Here is a 23985-nt window from a genome sequence, read left to right on the forward strand (position 1 = left end):
TAAAGTTTTGAGATTCCCAAAATCCGCTCCTCGGTGAAATCCCATCCGGCTCATCGTGCCCTCCAAAAAGCTCTAATCCACCCTATCATAAGCTTTCTCAAAGTCTAGGAGTAGCACTATGAGGTCCTGTTGCCACATTCTGGCCAAGGCTATCGCCTCCTAGAACGTGAAAATGTTGTCCAGAATGCTTTGATCTTGAACAAAGCGAGCTTGAGTGTCATGAATCAAGTCCGAGAGAAAGGGCTATAGTCTCTTGTTGATGGCATTGGTGGCCAAGATCTTATAGGTGGTACCTAGAAGAGTGATGGGTCTCCACATTGCTGGATCTCCAATCTATCACCACCCTCCTTAGGAATTAAGTGTATCAAGCCCTCTAAAATCCTCTCTTGCATGGAATATGTGTTTATAATCTCTTTGAAGGTAGCTTGAAGGCCACCTTCCATGAGATCTTAATGACGAAGAAAGAAAGAGACGGGAATCTTGTCTGCCCCCCAGGCAGTTTCCCCTAGGTAGTGTCATCAACGCCTCTGCCAACTCGTGTGTAGTGAATGGAGTCAATAAGAAGGACCAAATTGAGGGGAAAACCACCTCTCTCATGTTCCGCCATGTTGAGATATCGAGCTCGTCTAGTGAGGTGGTGGACACTGATGACCCGCCTGGGGGGTAGGCCCCACACTTACACCACTGGCATGGTTGGTGAGATCATGGGAGATATGCGGCCAGTGGGATGACAGGCTGTGTGACAGCCACTCTAGAGACTGGCATAGTTATAGCGCCAGCTCATTTAGTCGGGTTCACACTATAGAGAACCCGTGTATGTATTTGGTTGAGTACCTTTCATATTGTGTGTACTCTTATTCTTGTATATGGTGTGTTGAGAGAAGAAGAAGATTTTCAGCCTCTCACCTTGTGTGTTCTCTATTAGGGTTTTGTGAGTGTGTGTGTGTGCTTGCAAGAGCTCAAGCTCTCTTCCCCCCTGCATCTTTTCATGGTATCAGAGCCTGGTTCGTGCTAAGGGCTGAGCTGCAAGCAAGAGAATCACAGGAAGCGGTACGAGGGTAAGAGCTTCGACTACTCTTCCCTATTGTGTTGGTGACTACACCCTTGTCGGGAGCTCTACGGGAGGCACCGGCAAACGGTCTCTGATTGAGGAGCTTTCTTCGCGGGAGTAAAGCTATAAGGCAACTATACAGTCCTTCGGACTGAGTCCTTCGGACTGAAATTTCGGGCCGAAAACGCGTTTCGAGCGCGTCTGGACCTCCGTTTTTCAGAAAGCAGGCGATTTCGAGCACTGCGGGTAAGTCATCGATTCTCATCGATTCTCTGCAGAACTCTGTTTTAAGAACTGCAGGAAGACAGATTGACTGTGCAGACACTGTGGGTGCTGCAAAGAGGTCTACAGTTGCCATTGGGTGTATGTATGCACATTGAAGTCACTGTTGGTGACATTTGAGAGTACTACAGTACCGCTGTGCAGAAAATACAGCAGTTGTGCAGAAAAACCAGAGTGCAGTTTCTGGTAAAATTGTGTGTTTGGCAAGATGTCTAATGATGGCATAACACAGATTATGGCTGAGAAGCTGGACAAGAATAACTTCCATGCTTGGAGGTTCAGGTTGACAAATTTCCTGATGGGAAAAGGCTATTGGGACTACATAGAAGGTGAGCATGAAGAGGCACCGGAGATACCGGATATAAATCCGACTGCTGCAGATGTGAAAGAGTTTAAAGATTGGAACCAAGGAGCCAGGAAAGTAATGTATTGGCTTTCCATTAGTATACAGGACACCATGATTGGGCACATTCAGGATGCCAAGTCCCCCAAGGAGGCATGGGATACCTTGGTAAAGCTTTATGAAACAAATACCAAGGCACGTAAGATACAGTTGAAGAATGAGCTTCATACTGTGGAGAAAAAGAGCATGTCTGTGAATGACTATGCGCTGAAGATAAAGGGCATTGTGGAATCCCTTGCATCTATTGGTGTGTCAGTAGATGATGATGACAAGGTGGAAGTCTGTCTACGTGGTCTCGGGCCACAATACAAGGCGTTTAAGACGTCTATTCAGACTCGAGAAAATATTCCCAACTTTACAGATTTGGTGTCTATGCTGATTATCAAAGAGAAGAACTTGGGTGAAGACCAACAGTCTTCACAAAGCAAAAACAGTTCAGAGCAACAGGCCTTCTACACGAGTTCAGGAAGAGGATGAGGTAGAGGAGGCCGTGGACGCAGTCAAGGAGGTGGCCGAACAGGTAATCAGAATTATGGCCAGCAGCAGCAGCAACAACAACAGTCCCAGAATCAACAACAACAACACGCAGGTGGAAGAGGCAAATTCAGAGGCAGGGGGAGTCAAAGAGGTCGTGGAAGTTGGCAAAGGCAGTACAATGATGCACGTGAATGCTATTATTGTGGTAAGCCTGGACATGTGCAGGCAGAATGTTATAAAAAGTAGGCTGACATGCAAAATGGGAAAGTGCAGCAAAACAACTATGCATCCTCAAGCAGAAATAATGAGGATAATGAGAGGTTGTTTGTTATGCAGCATGTCGTGAATGCCATGTCTGAAAATGTTGATGCAGCACAAAAAGATAATGTATGGTATGTGGATTCAGGCGCTTCGAACCACATGACGAGTCATGGGGAGTGGTTCAAGGAGATGAAAAACCCGGAAAGACCAGGTTTTGTGGAAACAGGGGATGACACTGCTCATCCAATTGCCCACGTTGGAGATGTGCCATTGTCTATGCAGGATGGCAAAGCGAAGTACCTTGCAGATGTACTTCATGTACCGAACATAACAAAGAATCTGGTTTCAGTTGGCCAGATGATTGAGCAGGGTTTGCAGGTTCGATTTAACTCTGATGGGTGTTATGTTGAAGATTTTAAAGACAAGTGCAGGTTGGTTGCAAAAGGCAACAGAGTGGGCAGAATGTTTACGTTGAATGTAGACATGCCTGAAATGAGTGCTGCGATGTTTGCAAATGGTTCGGGAATTGTTGCAGACACAGACATATGGCATAAAAGGATTGGTCATGTGAATGTGCAGAGATTAAAGTCTATGCAGACAAAAGGAATTGTGACAGGGCTGCCAAAATTTAAAGTGGAAGGTATGCAGAAAATCTGTGAAGCATGCCAATTTGGGAAGCAAACAAAGCATGTGTTTCCACGTAACAGATATGTGAGCAGAAATGCACTAGATGTTGTGCATTCAGATGTATGGGGTCCTACGAAGATCGTGTCTATGGGAGGCTGCAGGTACTATGTCACTTTCATTGATGACCACACAAGGAAAGTGTGGGTATATTTCATGAAGGAGAAGAGTGAGGTGTTCACTCACTTTCAGAATTTCAGAGTTTTGGTTGAAAAGCAAACAGGGAAATATGTAAAGTGCCTAAGGTCGGATGGAGGGGGAGAGTACTTCTCCAATGAGTTCTCTGAATTTTTGAAGAAGAATGGTATTCGGAGACAGTTTACATGCAGATACACCCCGCAGCAAAATGGAGTTGCTGAGCGGAAAAACAGGCACATTGCTGAGATTGCACGAGCATTGATGGAAGAGAAGAATATGCCGCATTGCTATTGGGCTGAGGCTGTTTCTACAGCAGTATACATCATGAACAGGACTCCAACTGCAGCCATACATGATGTAACTCCAGAGGAGAGGTTTACTAGCAGAAAACCAGATTTGTCTCATCTGAAAGTCTTTGGATGCATTGCATATGTGCATGTGCCAGATGAGCTGAGAACCAAGCTGGATCCGAAAGCTGAAAAATGTGTGTTTATTGGATATTCCCTTGAGCAAAAGGGATACAGGTGTTATAACCCTGCTACACGTGAGTTGAGGGTAAGCAGGGATGTCGTCTTTGATGAGATGAGCAGCTGGTATGCTGCTGAAAAAGAAGCTGTTGGGGCTGATGTGAGTGGAAGTGTGGTTGCACAAAATGCAGGTCAGCAATCACAGTCTTTGAGTGGACCAGGAGAGTCCTCATCTAGTGGGTCTGTTGATAGACCATGGAGTGGCAGGCTGCGTCATAATACCAGTCCTGCAAATGTGATTACTACATCACGTAAAGGAAAAGAGAAAATGGTTGAGCCCCTTGGTATGCCTGACATTTCTGCAGGGCATTCTCATGTTGATGGAGAGTCTAGTGGCTCAGATATGAGCCTTGATGAGGAGCTTGGGATCCCAGCTATGAGAACACCTAAAGAAGGCTATGGAAGCCATGAATGAAAAGCTGCGAAGATCACAGAGAGTGAAGAACCCTGTGCAGAGATTTACATATGATGGTTATGTGGCACATCACTATGCATATATGGCAAAGGTTGTGCAGGTTGTAGAGCCCACATGCATTGATGAGGCTATTGGAAATGTGTGTTGGGAGAAAGCTATGGATGAGGAGATGGATGCACTATATGGAAATGAAACTTGGGATTTAGTGCAATTGCCTGAAGGCAAGAAAGCCATTGGATGCAAGTGGGTGTACAAAGTTAAACATAACAGTGATGGAAGCATAAACAGGTACAAGGCTAGATTGGTAGCCAAAGGATATACGCAGACATATGGGATTGATTATGAGGAAACTTTCAGCCCAGTTGCCAAGATGGCAACGGTGAGAGTTGTGATAGCAGTGGCTGCGTCAAAGCAATGGTCTTTACATCAGATGGATGTAAAGAATGCATTCTTGCATGGGGATTTGCAAGAAGAGGTGTATATGTTGCAGCCACCTGGATATGAGGATGTGGGTCACCCCGAGCATGTTTGCAGGTTGAAGAAAGCCTTGTATGGCTTAAAGCAAGCACCAAGAGCATGGTCTGACAAGATTTCTAAATATCTTGTCACTATTGGCTTTCATGTAGCCAATGCAGATTTCTCATTGTATGTGAGACATGGTGATAGAGGAGTTGTGCTTGTTGTCATCTATGTAGATGACTTGATCATTACGGGGGACCATGATGCAGAGATCTTTGATGTAAAGATATTGCTAAGACAGAAGTTTGAGATGAAGGATCTGGGAGAGCTTAGATATTTCTTGGGCATTGAGGTGATTAGGTCACCACATGGTATTGGATTACTGCAGAGACAGTATGGCTTGGACATGTTGTCCAAGTATGGTATGACAGGCTGTAAGCCTATTTCTGTGCCATTGGATCAGAATGGCAAGTTGAGTGCAGATTCAGGAGAGATCTTGGAGGATCCTACTATGTACAGGAGCATAGTAGGAAGTTTGATCTACATGACGATCACCAGACCAGATTTGAGCTATGCTGTTGGGTTGGTGAGTCAGTTTATGCAATTGCCACAGAAACCGCATTTGGATGCAGTGAGACGCATACTGAGGTATGTGAAGTCTACTTTACACTGTGGACTATTCTATGAGACTGGGATAGAGATATGTGTACATGGGTACACAGATGCTGATTGGGCTGGTAGTATCTCAGACAGAAGATCTACCAGTGGATTCATGTTTTCTTTGGGGAGTGCTGCTGTGACTTGGAGCAGCAAGAAGCAGCCTACGGTTGCTCTATCGAGTACAGAGGCCGAGTACAGAGGAGCTGCTATGGCAGCATGTGAGGTAGCTTGGTTGAGAAAGCTACTTGCAGATTTGGGTCTATCATTGGATAGACAAGTTGTCATTTTCTGTGACAACATTAGCAGTATACAGTTGGCAAGGAACCCAGTCTTTCATGCTCGTACGAAGCACATAGAGGTCCACTACCACTTCGTCAGAGAGAAGGTCTTGGCAGGAGACCTTGACCTTGTTTATGTCAGCACAGAGGATTAGGTAGCTGACATCTTCACCAAAGCATTGGGTACAAAGAAGCTCCGCAGATTCAGGGCTTCGCTTGGTGTACATGAGATGGAGTTGAGCTCGAGGGGGAGTGTTGAGATATCGAGCTCGTCTAGTGAGGCGATGGACACTGATGACCCGCCTGGGGGGTAGGCCCCACACTTACACCACTGGCATGGTTGGTGAGATCATGGGAGATATGCGGCCAGTGGGATGACAGGCTGTGTGACAGTCACTCTAGAGACTGGCATAGTTATAGCGCCAGCTCATTTAGTCGGGTTCACACTATAGAGAACCCGTGTATGTATTTGGTTGAGTACCTTTCATATTGTGTGTACTCTTATTCTTGTATATGGTGTGTTGAGAGAAGAAGAAGATTTTCAGCCTCTCACCTTGTGTGTTCTCTATTAGGGTTTTGTGAGTGTGTGTGTGTGCTTGCAAGATCTCAAGCTCTCTTCCTCCCTGCATCTTTTCACGCCAGACCCTCTTGCATGCATCCATCACCTGTGGGGATAATGGGGAACCTATTGAGAAGAGATTGGAAGAAATCACTGCCGATGGCTCTCACATGGGGGGATCAGAAACAATAGCTTTTGGCCACGCAGCCTATGAATATCATCTCTCCTCCTATGGGGGCCATCCATCTTAAAGAAATCCTCTATGACTCTATCATCAACCTAATTCCATAATGAAGCTCTGGCATGGTATCTATACTCCATCCTACTCTCCTCAATGGATCTAATCTCAATGCAAGTAGAAAAAAGCTAACTCTCTCAATCCATGGGCTATCTGGGGGAACGCTCTTGAAGCCATTGTAAAGAGGCCAGAACCCTCCTTAGACTCCGCTCTTAATCTCTAAATCCCTCCAACCTTCTTTGGGCTGCTTCCTATAATAAGAAATCGCTAGTCTCCTCTAGGCCAACATCCAAGGTGCATGCAGCAAAGCCATAGGAGGTAAAGTCTAGTCCCACCACCCAAATATGCTCTATTCTGCTCGGGGTCCTAAATGAGGCTATCCGGAATCCTAGAGCTGGCATGCCTGTCATTCCTCCAGGGGTCCTCTAAGGACATAATAAATAGGGCGTGATCTAAAAAAGTAGTGCTTTTGCCAAGATACCAATCATGCCCCCATGGGCGCAAGCCCACTCATGAACGTAAACCTATCAAGTCTAGAGAGGTTGTTGGGACCGATGCTCCTCCTGTCAAATCACAAGAAGCTGAGGCTCCTAGGGCTGCACCCAAACTCTAGAAGCTTGGGGGGGCACTACTATGAAACCTTATGTATCACGTGCATTCAAAGGGTATTTAAAAAACCCCTTACCTATGATTTTTTTATGAATAAAATGACCCCTTTTTTTAAAGGACGTAATGGTTTTTTTTCAAATTCAATTAAAAAGAACCCTTTTGTAAATGTATTCCTATAACTTTACGTTAAAAATTTGAATTAGAAAACCCCTTCGAACTCATGTGCTATACTTACATATTTTTAGGTGAGCCTCCCGAGTCTGGAAGGTGCCGAGGGTCTTGTCCCCTAAGTAATAGTATCATCTCCTCCCAAGTAGAGTACTCTGCTCCCGAGATTATGGCCATGCCTCCTTCAAGTACTATGTCCTCTGCTACCTCTATCATGTTGAAGTCACCATCCATGCACCAGAAGTCACCTTGAGGAAGGGCCTGCCCCGGACTCTGCTCCAAAAACAGGGCTCTATCTGTAGTGGCATTTGGGGCATAAACTTTGAGGAATCCAACACTATCCTCTCCCATCAATAACTCACAATTGTTTCCCTAGGACTATGACTCTTGAGCCTATTCACTTTTGGGCAAAAGCTACTCCCCGACAAAATTACAAACTCCTCCGTGCATCCCTGAAGGGCCAAAGGATGGAGATAAAAAAGTATGACTCCTTCTTTGTAAAATCTTCTCACATCTACGGGTTCACCCCTCAAAGAGGTGATTCTCTTAGAGGAAAAGAATGTCGATAGGTCCCCCACTATGGCTCTCTGAAGTTGTCCTCTAAGGAAGCCTCGTCTTTGAAATGATTGAGGCCCCCCCTAAACCTTGTATGTTCCATGAGACTATCTGCATATCAATCTCTATGTGGGGCGGAACTAGTGGAATTTACCTCCACAGTCTTGGATGAGGGTTTAGACGGGGAATAATCACAATCCATCCTCGAGGGACGACAAGTGGGCACGGATCTTGTCCTCGATATGATGATGCTACTCTGTACAAGTGCAAGAGTATGCGTACTCTGGGCTCCATCAATCACAATGGAGGTACTTGTAAGAAGGGGGAAGAGGTACTACAATAGAAGAATGCATGAACACAAAAGGAAACACCTCCAAGTTGGAGGCCACCATCTCCCCGTCTTGGTCTCTATGGCATGAGCCACCAAGATCCATCCTAGCCAATAGAAGAATGCATGAACACAAAAGGAAACACCTCCAAGTTGGAGGCCACCATCTCCCCGTCTTGGTCTCTATGGCATGAGCCACCAAGATCCATCCTAGCCAATGGACATAGATGGGTGAGTGTATGTCGGTGAGTGTATGTCGGTGGTGATGTAAAGGTCGTGAAGATGATGAGATAGCTCAACTGTCTGACCCTAGATGGTGGCAATCACCAACATTGAGTCCCAGTCTATCCTCATGGCTGCACTCAAAGGGAAAGAGAAGATCATTGCACCATTCTTTGGCATAGAGGGTCTGGAGTGGTGAAAAACCGCACATATCTGAATAGGTGCTACTGTCTCCTCAAACATATCTATCCCTTCTACCAAAAGATATCGGAAGAAACTATAATCCATAGGCTGCCCCAAGATCCTAGGAGGACCACTTAGGGACTCTGGTGGGAGAGCCCTTACACCAGGGAGGCAGCAATGGTCATCTCCACCTACTCCAACTCTAGGGATACACTAATAAGAAACCCTATGTATCTTGTGTGTTCAATGGGTTTTTAAAAAACCCTTACCTATGAATTTTTCATGAATAAAATGACCCCTTTTTCTTTATGGACTTACGGGTTTGTTTTCATTAACTAAAAAAACCCCTTCTGTAAATGTATTTCTATAAATTTACCTTAAAATTTTGAATTAAAAGTGGGGGTGCAGAGGCCGGAGAAGGGTGTTGTTGGGAGAGATCCATCATGAAAAGATGCACGGAGGAAGAGAGCTTGAGCTATTGCAAGTACACACACACTCACACACCCTAGAAGAGAACACAAAAGATGAGAGGCTGAAAATTGTTTTCCTTCTTCTTCTCAACAAAAGGGTTCTACCAAAAGATAAGAGAAAAACAACATAAGTACTAAAGTACTACATACATGCATTCCATAATGTAAACACGCTAAGTGCGTAAGCTAGCAAGATAAGTATGCCATAACTCAATGGTGGACTAGTAGATGGTGTAGTCCAGTTGTAGAATCATCGAAGATCTATCATGTCAACATCCTACCAAACACGCCAGTGATGTAAGTGGTGGAAACAGTCACCTAGGCATATCATAAGTGTTAGCTCGTGTTAAGCTTGACATCTCAACACTCCCCCTAAATCTCAACTCCATCTCTAGGACTCCAAGAATAGTGTGGAATTTGAAAAGCTTCTCTGCTCCCCCCAGGGCTTTCATAAAAATGTCAGCAACCTGCTTCTTTGTGCTAACATACATGAGATCAATGTAGCATCCTACCAAACATGCCAGTGATGTAAGTGGTGGTGGAAACAATCACCTAGGCATATCATAAGTGTCAGCTCGTGTTAAGCTTGACATCTCAACACCCCCGAAATCTCAACTCCATCTCTAGGACTCCAAGAATAGTCTGGAATTTGAAAAGCTTCTATGCTCCCCCAGGGCTTTCGTAAAAATGTCAACAACCTACTTCTTTGTGCTAACATACATGAGATCAATGTATCCGTCTATGTATCCGTCTAAGACCCTCTCTCTGATGAAGTGATAGTGGACCTCTATGTGTTTGGTCTGTACATGAAAAATCAAGTTCCTATTGCCAATTGTATACTACTAAGATTGTCAAAATAGATGACAACCTGTCTGTCAACCTGCAGCCCCAAATCACCAAATAGCTTGCACAACCAAGCTACCTTACATACTGCCATTGCAGCACCCCTATACTCTGCCTTTGTACTCGATAAGGAAACTATTGGTGGCTTCTTCTTGCTGCTCCATATCATAGCACCACTCCCAAAAGAGAACATGAATCCATTGGTAGATCTCCTATCTACAATACTACCAGCCCAATTTGCATAAGTGTATCCAAACACTTACCACTTTGTACCAGCCTCATAAAAGACCTCATAAAAGAGACAATAGTCTAATGTAGACTTCTGTGCACCTCACACCATCCAAATGTGGCTTTTGAGGAACCTGCATAAACTGACTCTACAATCTAACTCTATAGTTCAAATCTATCGTGGTGATCATCATGTAAATCAAGCTGCCCCCACTATCTTCCTATACATAGTGGGGTTCTCCCCAAAATCTCACCTGCAACAACTGCACTCAACTTTCCATTTGAATCGAATGGAATAGAAATTAGCTTACAACCAGCCATACCATATTTGGATAGCATGTCCAATGCATACTACCTCTATGATAGCCATATGCCTTTGGCCGTCCTAATAACCTCAATGCCAAGGACGTACCTCAACTCACCCCAATACTTCATGTCAAAATTTTGTTTGAGTAGACATTGCACACTCTCAACTTCCTCGCTATTATCACCCCCAACAATCAAGTCATCCACATAGATTGTGATTACACAAGGCCCTTATCACTCTTACGCACATAGAGTGAATGATCAACATCTGCCACATGAAAGCCAATGGTGATAAGATATTGTGCTATCTTATCATGCCATACTCTCGGTGCCTGTTTCAAGCCATATAAGGCTTTATGCAACTTGCATACAAAACCAAGGTGACCCACATCTTTGTAACCTGGTGGTTGATCCATATACACTTCTTCTTGCAAATCTCCATGCAAGAATGCATTCTTAATATCCATTTGCTGTAAAACCCATCCTTTTGATGTAGCCACCACAATAACAACTCTCACGGTTGGCATTTTTGCAATAGGACTGAACGTCTCCTCATAATTAATGCCATAAGTTTGAGCATAACCTTTGGCAACAAATCTTGCTTTATATTTATTAATACTTCCATCTGAGTTGTGCTTTTTTTGTACACCCACTTGCATCGAATAGCCTTCCTATCCTCGGGTGTAGTGGCACCAAGTCCCAAGTCTCGTTTGTATCCAATATGCAGCCATTTCTTCATCCATGGCTTTCTCCCAATCTAAATTCCCAACACCTTCTTCAAAACATGTGGGTTCAATATCTTGCAAATGTTCCTATGGACCAATAAGATTAATCCAAGTGTTTGGATGAGATAAATCCAAAGAATAAAAGAAAATACCCAAAAATGAGTAAATGCTCACATAAGATGAAGAGTTGAGACTGAGTATACAGGGTTTATTAGTTAAAAACTATGAGATATTACTAAAAAAATGAGATATTTTGGAATAATGATACATTTTTGACACCTTGGTAAGGAGGGGGAAGACTTTAAGGTACGCGCGTATTTCACACATGTGGATGAGTTTTTAAATTAAAAAAAATTATGATATTTTTATCTCTCCTCTCTCCTAGATCAAACTGGATCAAAATGGAAGCTAAACTGGTCCAGATCTTGTCCAAATTCAGCCAAACTGAAGCTGGAAATTTCTAGAACTTAGTTGGACTTAGTTAGTGGCCTCCCTCACTTTATAAATAGACCCTCATTCCTTTGTATTCTCATCTGTGAACTAGACCATGCCAGTATTACATTAAAATAAGCATATTTTCTATCCACACTAACCAATTGATTGGTTGGGGGCTTCCTTCTAAGAGAAAGAAGCAAGCAAAAACAAGAGGTAAGATATAATTTCATGGTTGTTTTTTCTAATATTCTCAATGTTTTCACTTCTCAACCCCTCTCAAGCTTGAGAAGTTTCAAATGGATTATTTTTCAATGCAAATTAAGATTTCTAAAGAATTCTAATGATTAATCACAAAAAGTTTATCTTTATGCTTAATTTAGGATGTTTTTTTGTATATCTCTCTCTCCCCAAAAGAATGGTCATTCCTTTGACCAATTCTCTATTCAAATGATGCTTCTCATTGATAAATTCTCAATTCAAAAATCAAAGTCTATTCTAGTTAAGCTAGAGGTTAAAGAAATGTCTTTTTAATGCTTATATGCTAATAAAATTATGATAAACTTATGATTTAATTTAATAAATTAGATTTAGGTACAATGATAGTTATTCTATCATAGTTGTATTATAAAGTCTTATTCTTTTCAAAAATATTAAAAATTATCAGTAATAGCAGAGCAAAGCTATGGTAAAATTTTTAAGAAATTAATACATAATTCATTTTTGTACATAATGTGAAAAAAGGACTTCCTACCATATTCTAGGATTAGTCATCCTATGCTAAAAGAATAATTTTCATTACATTCATGGAAAACTAATTTTTAGTATTTATGCATAAATAATTAATTAGAGAAATGAGGAAATTTTGGTATTTCTATTTTGATACAAAAAGAGGAATTCCCATGATAATGGAGATCTATGTAATTAAATGGAAAAGGAGAAAATTTGATATATTAAAATAATGAGTGTTTTTAGAATAATTTTAGATAAATTTATTTTATGCATGAGAAAATTTAAATTATAAAAGAGAAATTCCCATGACATTTGGAATTCAATCATTTAAATAGTAAAAGTGGAATTCTTGGCATATTTGAATTAATGGATATTTTTATTTAAATTTGAAAAGAAATTTTAGATAAATTTAATTTATGCACGAGAAAAATTTAAATGATAAAAGAGGAATTCCCATGACATTTGGAATTCAATCATTTAAATGGTAAAAGTGGAATTCTTGGTAAAATTGTAATAATGGATATTTTATTAAAGAAAAGATAAATTTTAGATAAATTTATTCTATGATAAAATAGGAATTCCCATGACATTTGGAATTCAAACATTTAAATGTAAAAAGAGGAATTCCTATGATAATTGAGATCCAAGAAATTAAATGGGAAAAAGAGAAATTTTTAGCATAATTCAAATTATGAGTAGTTATCAAAAGTGAAATTTTGAGCATTATTGGAAAATATGGATAGAATTGATTTTTGTAAATCCCATGAATCTTTTACTCAAAAGAAGAATATTGAATATAAAAAGTACCTTTAACTAGGCCAAGCAATTGGTAGAAATTTAGAAAAGTCCCATCGGTATCAAAAATAGAAAATGTTACTAGATGTGAATAAGATGTGAATGAAGAGATGAAAATGAGATATGAGGATATGTGAAAGGATGTGATGTAATGTGAATGGATGTGGATGTGGATGTGGATGTGAATGAAGAGATGAGAATGAGATGTGAGGATATGTGAAAGGATGTGATGTGATGGAAATGAATGTGGATGTGGATGTGGATGTGATAAGATGTGATGTGATATAAATGGGTGTGGATGTGGATGTGATAGGATGTGATGTGCTGTAAATGAATGTGGATATGAATGTGATAAGATGTGGTGTGATGCAAATGAATGTGGATGTGGATGTGGATGAGATGAGATGTGATGTGAGATGTGGATGTGGATGAGATGAGATGTGATGTGATGCAAATGAATGTGGATGTGGATGTGGATGTGGATGTGGATGTGGATGTGGATGTGGATGAGATGTGATGTGATGTAAAGGGATGTGGATGTGAATGTGATGAGATGTGGATGAAATGTGATGTGATGTGAATATATGGGGATGTGAATGTAAATGTATGGATGGATGTGGATAGACGTTCATGTGAATGACTGGATGGATGTGGATGAATGAGATGGAATGTGTATGGATGTGATGAGATATAGATGGATGTGGATGTGATGTAATGTGGATGGAATGAATGAGATATGATGTGGATAGAAGTGGATGTGATGTAAATAGATGTGAATGGATGAGATGTGATGTGAATAGATGTGATGTGATGTGATGTGAATAGATGTGATGTGAGATGGATGTGATGTGGTGTGATGTGAATCGAGATAGATGTGAATGAATATGATGTGATGTGAATCGGGATAGATATGAATGGATGAGATGTGATGATGTGCATGGATGTGATCTGATGTGATGTGGATCGAGGTAGTTGTGAATGGATGAGATGTAATGTGATGTGGATATGGGTAGATGAGAATGGATGAGATGTGATGAGGATAGATGTGGATAAATGTGATGGGATGTAATATAATGTGATTGGATGAGAATGGATGAAGGATGATGGGAATACATATGATTGAATGTGGATTAAGGGAGGTGAGGACTTCTCCCAAGGAAATCACTTCAAGACCAAAAAGCTCTATTGTAAAAGTTATATTCCATAAGGGAAACTACTCTTCATAGACCCAAAGCCAAAGTCATGCTTCCCTCCACACTAAACCCCATAAGGGAGGAACATGTAGCTTCCATGGGCATGAAAACCATTAGGTGAGAAGCTACACATTTGGAAAGAACCAGATTTTGGAATTTTTTGCTTGGAAAATTTGGCTCGGGGTTCGGGAATCCTCCATTCTAACTACCATCGGAACAACATCTATAGTTCTTCTCATTTCATGGGCTATTTAGCTTGGGCCCTTATTTCAACTAGTTCTAGTATTGGCTTAGGAGCCATTGCAGCCATGTGCCTTGGTTTGACTTTGGGAGGGACCTGAGTATGGGATGGTCTTGGATAACCATAGACTTGTGCCCCAAAAGATGCTTCTCTTAGGACATATGAAGCCACAATGTGACATTGGGTATCCATATACTCCATGAGTTACACTTGAGGTTCTATATTCATGGCTCTCTCAACTCTTGCAACTCCCCGTCGTCCTAAATGGATTGGTATCGATTGAATGTGAATTAATGTAGAAGAATATGGAATAACGAGAATGATGTGGAACAATGTGGAAAGATGAAAGTTCATTAGAAACTGTATTTATAAATGACTGTTTTATGTCAAGAATGTTGGGAAGCATTTTGACCATCTTGTGAATGAGGCCGTGGAGACTAAAAGATAAAGTTGCAACAGCTGACGGAGAGTCAACGGAGGATGTCTCACATATAGCAAGGTCGGTCGAGGTCTTGACCAGCCTCGATTTGATTTAAATGGTGAGCTTTCGGTACGGTGGATGAGGGACCAAGGAAGCGGCCGATGAGGGACCAAGGAAGCGGCCTATGAGTGAAGCGCTAGGTGACCTGTGAAGGATCCTAGAGGGTGCTGACCATACGGTGCTCGGGCTCTGGGGTCGCCAAAGATACCCACGCGTGCGTCAAGAAAGAAAATGGAACAAGGTGTTTGAGTTGTTTTCTAAACTCGAGCATGGATCTGGTTGATTGACCTTACTGGTCCCCTCAACTGATGAGTCCATGGCTCTTTTATATGGATCTATTGGTTGATCTTGCTGATCTTGAACGGAGAGTCAACGATCTGGATTTTTATAAGTGAATATATTTCCAGGTACTATGAGCTAGGAACTATTAAAAAGGCCCCTGAGAGTGGATAGGTGGTGAGCATTTTGGTTGCCAATGATGCCAAAGGTACACCGATGAAAGAATGATTGGAAATTAAAATTCAACTAGATATTTTGGAGGATTATAATCAGTGATACTATGGTTTCATTAAAAGATCGTTTTGAAGATAGCTGAATCTGTGAAACAGGCAATTTCATATTGGGTGTGTAAGTGGTGTGACTATCTTGAAGTTTGCATGAAGCACCGGGGCTAGAGGGCTTGGGAACTCTTTTCCCTGGTACCCGGGACAAAACATAACCAAATTCCTAAATGGATCCTATCACTATAGTGGTTGGGCAATTGGCTAACCCATGGGATTGGATGGGGTTTGGACTAGATTGATGGATCCCTAAAATGAGACTCAATTATGTTATGGTACGATAGATCAAGTAAATCCAAGATAGTCCTGGTCTATGGAAAAAAATCAATGGCTGTGCCTCTCTCGATGAGGAAAAAAGCATTGGTCACTATGATCCAAGTAACTATGTTAGAATATAAATATCTTGGAGGAATCACTATGCTTTCTGGGTGAGGGAAGTTTTTTCGGGTCAGTAAACCGAGGGATTAGTCTCTCGTCCGGATATCCATGGGCGAGGCCCCAAGTGAGAGGCTCTGCCCTATGCAAGAAGTGCTACTTCCGCTGCTAGCACCCCCTAATTCATTGCACAGAGGAGGCATGGATCTTTCAGCTGGTATCAGAGCGAATTGGCTAAAGTGGATCAACCGAGAAGCAACAAGAAATGTTAGAAATTTATGAAGTACCAGCAGTAAAAGATTGTAATTGTGTGATGAAATTCATACGAATTGATGTTCAGAATGAAGATTCATAAATTGGAAATTGGGTCTTCAGATGGAAGTACCGCAATCGTATGGAATCCCTAACTTGCTTGAGGCCTAGATATGATGGTATTTACCTTATAACTCCAAGACCATGACTACCCGTATATACCATAGGTATAACTGCAGCTCTTTACTGACAATATATACGAGTAAATCTAAGACCTTGAAATTATAAGCAAAAATGCTATCCTCCAGATGATGAATTCGAATGGTGGTTGATATGATTTTAGAATTCTGGTTGAGAGTTGATGAGTTGATTTGGATTCTAATTGAAAGATAATGATTCCCAAATTCTAGTTGAAAGAAGATAAGTTTAACAAAGCCACAATGAGGATGAATGGGACGAATCCCAGTGATGATGTTAGTAACTGGAATGATGATCGTGACTTCAGCAAATCACTATAAGATTAGTGGATTGTGCTGATAGATTGCTACTGTTGACCTTGAGGGATGACAAATTAAGAACCTATATAACTGAAATTCCCGTGGAGGAATGTTCAAATGGAATTTTCAGTTGGATGGACCATTACTGTGTTAAGAATATGAATGAATTATTCTCTGGTAATGAGTTTTGTATGTTCTTTTGTTAGAAGGGATCTTTATCCCATGATTCTGTGGGGGGCTGACCAATCTAAAGAACCCCAGAATCAGTTGGATCTAAAAGCTAGATTTGAATTACAAATAAAGGGACTTAACAAGAATTTTTGTATTAATAGGATCATGGATTAAGGTCGTCGTGGTAGGAATGATAACCGCCAACTTGATGAGGAAGAGCTCAACTTGGATGTTCGTAAAACTCTTCATAGATCGCAACCTCAACCTTTCAAGGGTGAAGGGAAAAACTTGGGCAAGGCTGTGGAGAAATGGATTGAAGCAATGGAAGAATACTTTGATGTCACTGGGTACAAGGAGAAAAGTAAAATGTCTCTTGCAAGGCTGAAGATAGTAGAAACAGCTAGAGTTGCATGGAGAAACCACTGCGAGACAAACCATCTAAATCGGAACACCCAGAATTGGAATGATCTCAAAATTTACCTAAGGAAGAGATTCTGTCCTCCTGACTTTCTGGAAACCAAGATGAACGAATTCTTAGAGTTAACCCAGTGGAGCAGAACTATTGAAGGGGCTAGGTTCATTCGGGGACTCAACGTACCTTTGAATATCCTAGTGAAGAATGCCAAGCCAATTTCCATGGACAAAGTAGTACGGATGGAAAAGGATTTCGCCAGGGCCTTTGATGTCAAGGTCCCGCCAAAGCACCATCATCTTTCAAAAGATTTCTAGATCCAGAAGGTGATTCCAACCTTCCACCGCCTAAGAGATAAAAAAGTCAAGCTCAGGAGATGGAAAGTTCTAGAATGGAAGAAAGGTCCTTTTCCCGGAACTCAATTCCTTCGAATTCAACTTCAAAAGTTCCACCCTTGAACAAGGAAGTGAAATGCTATAACTATCAAAGATTTGGACATCGCAATATGGATTACTCAACTCCTTTTGGATCAAGGTTTTTGGGGCGGGGAAATCAGGGACCAAGATTCCAGACTCCAGCTCCTTCCTTCCAGAGTAATCAGGTTCCTTTCCATCAAAATCAGGGAAATCCCAGAGGTAGACCCTCTAACCAACCCTCAGTTTCAATCCAAAGTAATGCAATACCTTCGCCTCAGAATAGGGGAAATCAAACAAAGATGTTCCCGAATCGGCCATCCACATCCAAGGCAGTAACGCTGAAGTGATTGAAGAAGAAGAAGATGAAAGAGATTATACTCCACCTGTTTGCGAGATGAGGACATCTCATGTTTTTTAAGTGAGGTAGGATGTAAGATTCCTCCCTCCAGCTTTTGAGGTGTGAAGGTGTAAGAACCTCCCCTTCTGTTCTTGTAATTATTCCCCTCTCTGAAACAAAAGAAAGATCTTGTTTTACCCTGTTTTTGGCCTAGAGAGGTAATCCAAAAATGAGATATCTTTGGATATAAAAATCCTCCTAGTGTCTGAAATGGTTTCCCCTGAAATAGAAGTTCAAAAAAAATTCTCCAAAGTGCATTAGGAATCAATTAAAAATGATTTAAAGACCTTAGTCGAAGGGTCAAGATTTTTTAAACATTTTAGATTATGGTCCAATTAAGGTTCCTATGGACCAATAAGATTAATCCAAGTGTTTGGATGAGATCAATCCAAAGAAAAAAAGAAAATACCCAAAAATGAGTAAATGCTCACATAAGATGAATAGTCAAGTGAGTACAAGGTTTATTAGTTAAAAAGTATGAGATATTACTAAAAAATGAGATATTTTGGAATAATGACACATTTTTGACACCTTGGTAAGGAGGGGGAAAACTTTAAGGTAGGCACCTATTTCACACATGTGAATGAGTTTTTAAATAATTAAAAAATGTGATATTTTTATCTCTCCTCTCTCCTGGATCAAACTGGATCAAAATGGGAGCTAAATTCCCATGATAATGGAGATCCATGTAATTAAATGGAAAAGGAGAAAATTTGATATATTAAAATAATAAATATTTTAAGAAGAATTTTAGATAAATTTATTTTATGCATGAGAAAATTTAAATGATAAAAGAGGAATTCCCATGACATTTGGAATTCAATCATTTAAATAGTAAAAGTGGAATTCTTGGCATATTTAAATTAATGGATATTTTTATTTAAATTTGAAGAAGAATTTTAGATAAATTTAATTTATGCATGAGAAAAATTTAAATAATAAAAAAGGAATTCCCATGACATTTGAAATTCCCATGACATTTGAAATTCAATCATTTAAATGGTAAGAGTGGAATTCTTGGTAAAATTGTAAGAATGGATATTTTATTAAAGAAAAGATAAATTTATTTTATGATAAAAGAGGAATTCCCATGATAATTGAGATCCAAGAAATTAAATGGGAAAAAGAGAAATTTTTAGCATAATTCAAATTATGAGTAGTTATCAAAAGTGGAATTTTGAGCATTATTGAAAAATATGGGTAGAATTGATTTTTGTAAATCCCACGAATCTTTTACTCAAAAGAAGAATATTGAATATATTTCACTTGAGAAATTTGAGAAAGAATATGAAAATATCCGTCGAGAAAAAGTACCTTTAACTAGGCCAAGCAATTGGTAGAAATTTAGAAAAGTCCCATCGGTATCAAAAATAGAAAATGTTACTAATTGTGAATAGATGTGAATAAGATGTGAATGAAGAGATGAGAATGAGATGTGAGGATATGTGAAAGGATTTGATGTAATGTAAATGGATGTGGATGTGGATGTGGATGTGAATGAAGAGATGAGAATGAGATGTGAGGATATGTGAAAGGATGTGATGTGATGGAAATGAATGTGGATGTGGATGTGATAAGATGTGATGTGATATAAATGGGTGTGGATGTGGATGTGATAGGATGTGATGTGATGTAAATGAATGTGGATCTGGATGTGATGTGGATGTGATAGGATGTGATGTGATGTAAATGAATGTGGATATGGATGTGGATATGGATGTGATGTAAATAGATGTGAATGGATGAGATGTGATGTGAATGGATGTGAGATGGATGTGATGTGAATCGAGATAGATGTGAATGAATGTGATGTGATGTGAATCGGGATAGATGTGAATGGATGAGATGTGATGTGAATCGAGATAGATATGAATGAATGTGATGTGATGTGAATCGGGATAGATGTGAATGGATGAGATGTGATGTGAATGGATGTGATCTGATGTGATGTGGATCAGGGTAGTTGTGAATGGATGAGATGTAATGTGATGTGGATATCGGTAGATGAGCATGGATGAGATGTGATGAGGATAGATGTGGATAGATGTGATGAGGATAGATGTGGATAGATGTGATGGGATGTAATATAATGTGATTGGATGAGAATGGATGAAGGACGATGGGAATACATATGATTGAATGTGGATTAAGCAATGTGAATTGATGTAGAAGAATATGGAATAATGAGAAATGATGTGGAACAATGTGGAAAGATGAGAGTTCATTAGAAACTGTATTTATAACCTGTTTTTAAATGACTATTTTATGTCAAGAATGTTGGGGAAGCATTTTGACCATCTTGTGAATGAGGTCATGGAGACCAAAGAGTTAAAGTTGCAACAGTTGACGGAGAGTCAACGGAGGACGTCTCGCACAGCAAGGTCGGCCGAGGTCTTGTGACCAACCTCGGTTCGATTTAAATGGTGAGCTTCCCGAAAGGTGGATGAGGGACCAAGGAAGCGGCCTATGAGTGAAGCGCTAGGTGACCTGTGTGAAGGTGGATGAGGGACCAAGGAAGCGGCCTATGATGAGTGAAGCGCTAGGTGACCTGTGTGAAGGATCCTAAAGGGTGTTGACCATACGATGCTCAGGCTCTTGGGTCGTCAAAGATACCCACGCGTGCATCAAGGAAGAAAATGGAACAAGGTGTTTGAGTTGTTTTCTAAACTTGGGCATGGATCTGGTTGATTGACCTTGCTGGTACGGATGAGTCCATGGCTCTTTTATATGGATCTGTTGGTTGATCTTGCTGATCTTCAACGGAGAGTCGATCTGGATTTTTATAAGTGAATATATTTCTAGGTACTATGAGCTAGGAACTATTGAAAAGGCCCCTGAGTGGACATGTAGTGAGCATTCTGGTTGCCAATGATGCCATAGGTACACCGATGAAAGAATGATTGGAAATTAAAATTCAACCAGATATTTTGGAGGATTATGATCAGTGATACTATGGTTTCATTAAAAGATTGTTTTAAAGACAGCTGAATCTGTGAAACAGGCAATTTCATATTGGGTGTGTAAGTGGTGTGACTATCTTGAAGTTTGCATGAAGCGCCGGCTAGGGGGCTGGGAACTCTTTTCCCTGGTACCCAGGACAAAACATAACCAAATTCCTAAATGGATCCTATCACTATAGTGGTTGGGCGGTTGGCTAACCCATGGGGCTGGATGGGGTTAGGGCTGGTGGATTGATGGATCCCTAAAATGAGACTCAATTATGTTATGGTACAATAGATCAAGTAAATCCCGGATAGTCTTGTTTTATGGGAAAAAACAACGGCTGTGCCTCTCGACGATGAGGAAAAAAGCGTTGGTCTCTATGATCCAAGTGCAAGTCTCTTCCATGATCCGACCATGTGACTTACTGGCTCGGTCAGATCAATTTGGTTGGTAAAGGCTCTTGACTACGTTAGAATATAAATATCCTGGAGGAATCGCCTGCGCTTTTTGGGCGAGGGAAGTTTTTTCAGGTCGGTTTTGGAATAAATCGAGAGATTAGTCTCTTGTTCAGATATCCATGGACGAGGCCCCGAGTGAGAGGCTTTGCCCTACGCAAGAAGTGCTACTTTCGCTGCTAGCACCCCTGCGCGGAGGGGGCAGGGATCTTTCAGCTGGTATCAGAGCGAATTGGCTAAAGTGGATCCACCGAGAAGCAAGAAATGTTAGAAATTTATGAAGTACCAGTAAAAGATTGTAATTGTGTGATGAATTTCATACAAATTGATATTCAGAAGGAAGATTCATAAATTGGAAATTGGGTCTTTAGATGGAAGTATCGCAATTGTATGGAATCCCTGACTTGCTTGAGGCCTAGATATGATGATATTTACCTTATAACTCCAAGGACCATGACTACCCATATATATCGTGGGTATAACTGCAGGTCTTTACTGACAATATATACGAGTAAATCTAAGACCTTGAAATTATAAGCAAAAATGCTATCGAGATGATGAATTCGAATGCTGGTTGATATGATTTTAGAATTCTAGTTGAGAATTGATGAGTTGATTTGGATTGTGATTAAAAGATAATGATTCTTGAATTCTAGTTGAAAGAAGATAAGTTTAACAAAGCCACAATGAGGATGAATGGGACGAATCCCAGTGATAATGATAGTAACTCGAATGATGATTGTGACTTCAGCAAATCACTATAAGATTCGTGGATTGTGCTGACAGATTGCTACTGTTGACCTTGACCCAATGACTCTTAGTTAAGAGTTACATAAATTTCCATTTACGTTTAATTCAAATGGTTTTTATGTAATTTCTCTCTCTCACTCAAGAAATGGTCATACTCATGACCCATTCGCAATCCAAATGATGCTTTTCATAAAGTTTTTTCTTAATCCAAGATTAATCTATACTAGAGGTCAAATTAATGGCTTTTTTCTATGCTTTTAGTTTATGTATTTCATCAATATTGATGATTCAATCCATTACGGATTAATGATCCAATTAGGTATCATTCTAATTATTTCCTTAATGATAAGCTTTAACCCTTAGAAAAATTGAGATTTATCAGTCATAGAGCAGCGGAGCTATGGCAAAATTTTTATAAAAATTACACATAAAATAATTTCATTCAAAGCATGAAAAGAGGACTTCCTACCATATTCTAGGAATTATCATCCTAGATTAATTGAAAGATATTCATTGTAAGCCTAGAGAAATTGATTTTTATATTATGCATAATTGATTTTCATGCATAGAGGTATGCATCAAAGATTATTATTTTAACATAAAAGTGTTACTTTTATCATAATTAGATTTCATGCATAGAGGTATGCATAAAAGATGATTATTTTAATATAAAAGTGTTACTTTTATCATATTTGAATTTCATGCATAGCGGTATGCATAAAAGATGATTATTTTATTATAAAAGTGTTACTTTTATCATATTTGAATTTCATGCATAGAGGTATGCATAAAAGATGATTATTTTATTATAAAAGTGTTACTTTTATCATATTTGAATTTCATGCATAGAGGTATGCATAAAAGATGATTATTTTATTATAAAAGTGTGACTTTTATCATAATTGAATTTCATGCATAGAGGTATGCATAAGAGATGAATATTTTATTATAAAAGAGTTACTTTTAGCATAATTGAATTTCATGCATAGAGGTATGCATAAGAGATGAATATTTTATTATAAAAGAGTTTTTTTAGCATAATTGAATTTCATGCATAGAGGTATGCATAAAAGATGAATATTTTATTATAAAAGAGTTACTTTTAGCATAATTGAATTTCATGAATAGAGGTATGCATAAGAGATGAATATTTTATTATAAAAGAGTTACTTTTAGCATATTTGAATTTCATGCATAGAGGTATGCGCATAAGAGATGAATATTTTATTATAAAAGAGTTACTTTTAGCATAATTAAATTTCATGCATAGAGGTATGCATAAGAGATGAATATTTTATTATAAAAGAGTTACTTTTAGCATATTTGAATTTCATGCATAGAGGTATGCATAAGAGATGAATATTTTATTATAAAAGTGTTACTTTTAGCATAATTGAATTTCATGCATAGAGGTATGCAGAAAAGATATGGGAAGTGATAAGATGTGATAAGATGCATATGAGACGAGTTAGGATGTGATAAGATGAGTTAAGAAGTGATAGAATGTGTATGGGATGGGGTAAGAAATGTATGTGATAGGATAAGATGTATATGGGTTGTGATAGGGTGAGATTATGGATGTGAATGTGGAGGTGGATGTATGCATGTAGATGTGAATGTGAATGTGGATGTATGCATGTAGATGTAGATGTATGAATGTGGATGTGGATGTATGCATGTAGATGTGAAAGTAGGCATATAGATGTGGGTGTATAGATGTGAATGTGCAAGTAGATGTGGATGTGAAAATAGATGCATGGATGTAGATGTGGATGTATGGATGTGAATGTGGATGTGGATGTGGATGTGGATAT

This window comes from Cibotium barometz, chromosome 15 (assembly GCF_041138505.1).
Source record: "Cibotium barometz isolate CiBa-2024 chromosome 15, ASM4113850v1, whole genome shotgun sequence".
NCBI lineage: Eukaryota > Viridiplantae > Streptophyta > Polypodiopsida > Cyatheales > Cibotiaceae > Cibotium > Cibotium barometz.